Raw genomic sequence first — 5,776 nt, 5'->3', positions numbered from 1 at the left:
TAACATTTATTTTCATTAACTGGGGTATAATAGAGCGGTTTTCAAATGAGTGTCGTAAAACCAAAACCATAGTAATTACTTTAACCAATCAAAAAGGACGGAGACAATACAGTAAACCAATCAAAACTCGAAGTAATTACACGTAGCCGACACAAAAGGCGGGAAAATGTGCACGCGCGAGCCACAATTGGTTTTGGTTTCACTTCTGATTGGTTGAAAAAGTGGCGCGAAAAATTTGAACCAATCACTGAGTGAAGTAGATGCAAAACCAAAGTAATTCGCTAATTACTTTCGACACTCAATTGAAAACCGCTCTAATACATTTTACAACAAATTGGTCGTTGGGTGCCCCTGGCAGTTTGCAGTAATTGATTTTAATCACGATATGCGTGAAGCTTTGCTTCTTTGATGATTCTGAGGTCCTGATTTTTTATTAAACTCAGTGATTTCGAAAACAATCCTTGCAAAACGAATTTCAGAAAATCATCTTTGAAAAACAATTTCGGGAGAAAAACTGCAGTCCCATTTCCTTTGATAAATTCTGTGTCGTATGTTCTAGAATAAATTAAGGCCTGTATGATAGAATTTTTCTCAAATGATTGACACTGGAGTGCGAACGCCTTTGAATGGACGACCACCAAGAAATCATGGACAAAGAGGTAGTCAGTCCCCTCTCCAGGATAAATATCGATAAAACCTTCACAAGTAGCCTAACTGACGTTAATTCATTATCTCGCTCCTCTCTTGTCTTCGACCTGATCAAGTCCTAACCAGTTCAACGTGATAATAAGTAACTGAATAAAGGTTATTGAATAACAAAAAATCTAGAAACTGTGAATTATGAAAGCAATGAGTGATAAAGCGAAAAAGGATGTTTCCAAAAGTAAAAACCTTATTGCCCAGTTCAAAAGCTCGCCGCCTTATGTCATTGGCATCGATGCAATAAAAACCGTATTTTTAGTCGTGTTTTAAAACAATTTAATCCAGTTAATGCTTCACTGCAAGCTGAAAAAAACCTTTTTAGTTTAATCGACTTAAAACAAAATTCAACCGGACACTGAACATGCTGCAAGCGTATAATACCGATATCTTTAACGTTTAGTGTTCTCACTACTACAAGTAAATACACGATGACGGGCAACAGTTAATGATAACAAAGGCCAAAGCAACGCTTTTTTCCAAGGCACGCGGGCAGATGATTTTTTCCTTCCTGTTTACAGCCTCCAATAGGAAATGAATTGTGCTTGCATGAATCTTGCAGAAGGCTGAAATTACAATGCTGAGCAGTATAACTGTAAAGCTTTATGTAATTCTTGTACTTCTCTTGTGCATTAAAAATTTGCTTCCCTCATAAATTTGTTAGCTCCTGGATGATTTTACCTCGATTATAATATTTATCAGTAAGGAATTAAGGTGAAATGCTGCGGAAATTCTAAAGTGCAAGCTTTTTCCACAGTTACTAAAACATGTCAATCCAACACTGAACTTTCTGCGAGCGATTTTTCCCTATAAGGCATTCAGGAGACATACGAATATGATGCCTTCAACCTTTTTCTTCAGGCGTTTAAGCGCAATAATTGTCTTACTGCTTTGCGAACGTCTTTCATTCTCCAAACGTAAAGGGCTGGGTTAATGGAAGAAGATGAAAACAATAACAATAAACTGACACTGTATGCTAACCATATCCCCTCACCCATATCTTCAATACAGAAATTTACCGAAAGACAAACTGCATACGGAAGGAAACATAAACAGAAAACACCCAAAATGTACATTATAGTTTTCACAGATTTCTGGTACTTCGCTAAATTTATCGCCGGTTTACCAAAATTAGCAGATGATATATTAGCTTGCACTTGTTGTCGATGTTGGCTTATAATACGGATGACACCAAAATATGAAATAAAGGTGCATACCAAGCAAAACAGTGTCATCGTCAAAAGCCCTACATGATATACAAACTCAAGAGGCGGGTGTGACTTTTGTAAGGCACCTAATATAACAAGGGGAAGTGGAGTAACCAAAGAAATCGCAAGGACAAAATATCCACGAGACGATGCCACCAAGGATCGATTAGTCATGTGTAACCACCTTTCCACAGACATGAGAGTTATAATCACGGCGTTAAGAGAGATAAAATATGTTGCAATACATTCGGAGAAAACGGGATCAGCGGTATAAGCAATCCGTGGCTCGTTGCAGTCTGTCCTCGACAACTGAAAAATGAAAAAGTACACAGCGACCAACGGCTGGGCAATGAGTCCAGTGCATAAATCGGTAAGTGCTAATCCGCTTAGCAGAACATGAAAGGGTGTCCTATTGAGGATTTTTCTCCAAATAGCTGCGAAAATTAGAGTATTTCCCGCCACTGCCATTGGCGACAACACAGCGATTGCAAGGAAACAGGATATTGAGCCTGCATAAAAGTAAGGGGGTTCAGATTTCTTGGCACAATCCGCATTGTCGCAGGAAGAAGAGGAGAAATTCTTGGAAAATGTCCCAGAACATGTTGTGTTGTTGAACATGGCGACAGGAAAACCACGAATACTTGCAGCGAAAGGCTTTGATCGATTGGCCGCAATGAAATGAATTACCGCACCGACGATCACACTATAAAAAAGCAGATGTTCGAATACAAAAAAAAAGTTTGTTTGATTGTTCTAAGTCATCTTTTGCATACACAAAGAAAGATCGTTTTCATTAAAAATCCATTTGGTCAACATCACATTGCAATATGTACATATGCCTACTTCCAGTTGATAATAAGTGATCATATCCTGTCCTTATCAACCTTGGGAAATGGGAAATATCAGCAAAGATTTGAAAAGAAATATTATATATGTTGATTTCCAGCTTTTGTAATTGACTCAGCATGTGCATTTCCCTATATCGTGATCATTTAATTTCAAACTAAGTATACACTGAGAAAACAATGCAAGGGATAGCGCAGTGCCTTGTATTCCACCAATGAAGCCCGGGTTCGATTCCCAGACTCGGCCTCATATGACCTCGTATGGGTTGAGTTTGTTGGTTCTCTACTCGGTATAACGGTAAAGCTAGAAAGGCCCATCAGGCCAGCGCTTATCTCCGGTTTCTGTAGCATGAAGCGACTAGGAGTATTTCTACTCCCCCCTGGATGGGATGCTAGTCCATCGCAGGGTTACCCCCAACATTTTCGCCGGTACCCATTTATACACCTGGGTGGAGAGAGGCACCGTGAGAGTAAACTGTCTTGCCCAAGAACACAACACAATGTCCCCGGCCAGGACCCGAGCCCGGACCACTCAATCCGGAGTCGAGCACTCTAACCATGAGGCCATCGTGCCCCCCTACCCAGCACCGAGAGGTTTTTACCCGGCTTGTCCCCTCTCCTCAACCGACAAACCGACATTTGATTTGAATTGCGTTCATTTTTTGATTTCAGTTTTCAGTCTTCGGGGCTCCAGCGCTAGGAGACTAGACACTTAAATAAAGTCCTTTCTTTTTTCTTTAGAATCCAGGAGGGGCATCTCGTTTGTTGATCAGATGACAGCAAGTAAGGCAAAATACAGTAGTAATGTGTAGATCAAAAGGAGATGCTGTCGAATGACAACTCCTTGCAAGTGTAACACTACTGCAAGCCAATGCAATACATGAAGAGCCCCATACAGGGCACAAAAGTCGTTGACACCTCACACGCATAACACTGCAATAACGAGAAAAGTTAATTCTTTTTTTTTATTCCAGACGGTTTGTTTTTCTTGGTTCTTCCCTAAACGAGGCTTATTCCACTTCCCTTCTGAATCGTAAAGATATTGATTGTGCCCGATGATCCGCCTGTGAATCACATGTTGATCCAGCGTTGTCACATAGAAAACTGGCCCTTAGGGAGTCCCACGTAAATGCCACACATTAAGTGATCAATCAGCCATGTTTCCAGCATGGTTGTCCTGATAGTGCAGTGGTCATCACACCCGACTAGTGATCAGGGGGACGTGGGTTCAAATCCCGCTCGGTACAATTACAGTTTTTCGAACTTCGTCAGAAGTTGTCCATTGTGGAGTTTCCCTTAACTTTGTCTCAATTTCTCCTCAACATGGACTGTGAATTCATTTGCGATCCTCCTGGGGGTGACACGTTGTTGGCTCAAGGGATCTACTTAACTGACTCTTTACATTAATTACCCTTGTCCGCCTGTGAATCACATGTTGATCCAGCGTTATCACATAGAAAAACTGGCCCTTAGGGAGTCCCACGTAAATGCCACACATTAAGTGATCAATCAGCCATGTTGCCAGCATGGCAACACTGATAGTGCAGTGGTCATCACACCCGACTAGTGATCAGGGGGACGTGGGTTCAAATCCCGCTCAGGGCAATTAAAGTTTTCCCTAGAAGTTGAACAGTGTTGAGTTTCCCGTAACTTTCCTCTCTCTCCTCTCTCTCTCTGTCTCTCTCCTCTCTCTCTCTCTCTCTCTCTCTCTCTCTCTCTCTCTCTCTCTCTCTCTCTCTCTCTCTCTCTCTCTATAATTGATCACTATCAATATAAATATAATAAATATACGTGGCTACTAACGTGGGAAAGAAATTTTTACGTATCGTAAAAGAATCCTTTTCACCAGGGCACCCGCTAAGAAAAATCTTTATCAGAAACACTTTGAAAGTGAGCTATTCGTGCATGACAAATTTGGAAAGAAAATCAGTGCCCACAACAAGTCCTCCCTCGTGAATAATTCTCAATCACATGAAAAATCATGCAATTGCAGAGACAAACACTCTTGTCCGTTAAGTGGTGATTGCTTAACCCAAAACGTGGTCTACCAAGGCACAGTTGAAAGCTCCATGGGAAAGGAAACATACATCGGACTTACCGCGAATCAATTCAAACAAGATTCCGAAACCACACGGCTTCATTTAGGAATGAGAACAAAAGGAACGCAACCGAGTTGAGTAAACACATCTGGTCCCTAAAACACACCAAAACGGAATTTGCTGTAACCTGGAAAGTAATGGCTCGCGCCAGGCCTTATTCAAATGTAACAAAGAGATGTAATCTTTGCATAACAGAAAAATTCTACATTATATGTAAACCGGGAGCGGGCACCCTGAACAAAAGGAACGAGCTGGCGAGTGCGTGCCGTCACGCAACTAAATATTTGATAAGGCATGCTTGAACCATCAACCTATAAAAGGAACGTTAGTCAGTCAGTGTTTCATGCACCTGACGAGAGAGGACCATCAGGCCCTTTCGAAACAGTTCTGTAGTGTTTTAATGTTTTAATTTTTCCTTTCCTATACAAGTAATTATAATAAATATATATTATATATATATAATAAATGTTTTTGACATATACACAAACAAAAATAACATGAACAAAATGGGAACAAATGCTGTTATGTATACACGAACGATATCTACATATTTCCAACAGACTTGAAAATCACTGGTTCGGTGTAGACTGACTGCCAAGACATTGAAGAGATTAGTGGTAGTTATGTCATAAGTATTGCCCTTCTCTGTGAGTATTAAGTTAAGAAACTACGAGGCAAATATGAAGTCCAGCTTGAACAACGTGCACTTATTTGCTTGCTAAAACTATGCTAACATTGTCCAACATGAAACTGCAAGAGGGCATGTGCAGCAAAAGACATATAAAGGAAACTGATACGAGTCGGAAAGCTGACGGAAATCATTGAATCTTGTTCTTTATGATAAAGGCTTTCATAAACGAAAAGCTGTTTTGAAGAAGTATCTTTTAAGTCATTATTGCAACAGCCAATAGGAGAATAAAATAGG

This window comes from Montipora foliosa, chromosome 14 (genome assembly GCF_036669935.1).
Source record: "Montipora foliosa isolate CH-2021 chromosome 14, ASM3666993v2, whole genome shotgun sequence".
Classification (NCBI taxonomy): Eukaryota; Metazoa; Cnidaria; class Anthozoa; order Scleractinia; family Acroporidae; genus Montipora; species Montipora foliosa.
The sequence above is the reverse complement of the archived record's forward strand: the minus strand, read 5'-3'. Positions refer to the sequence as shown.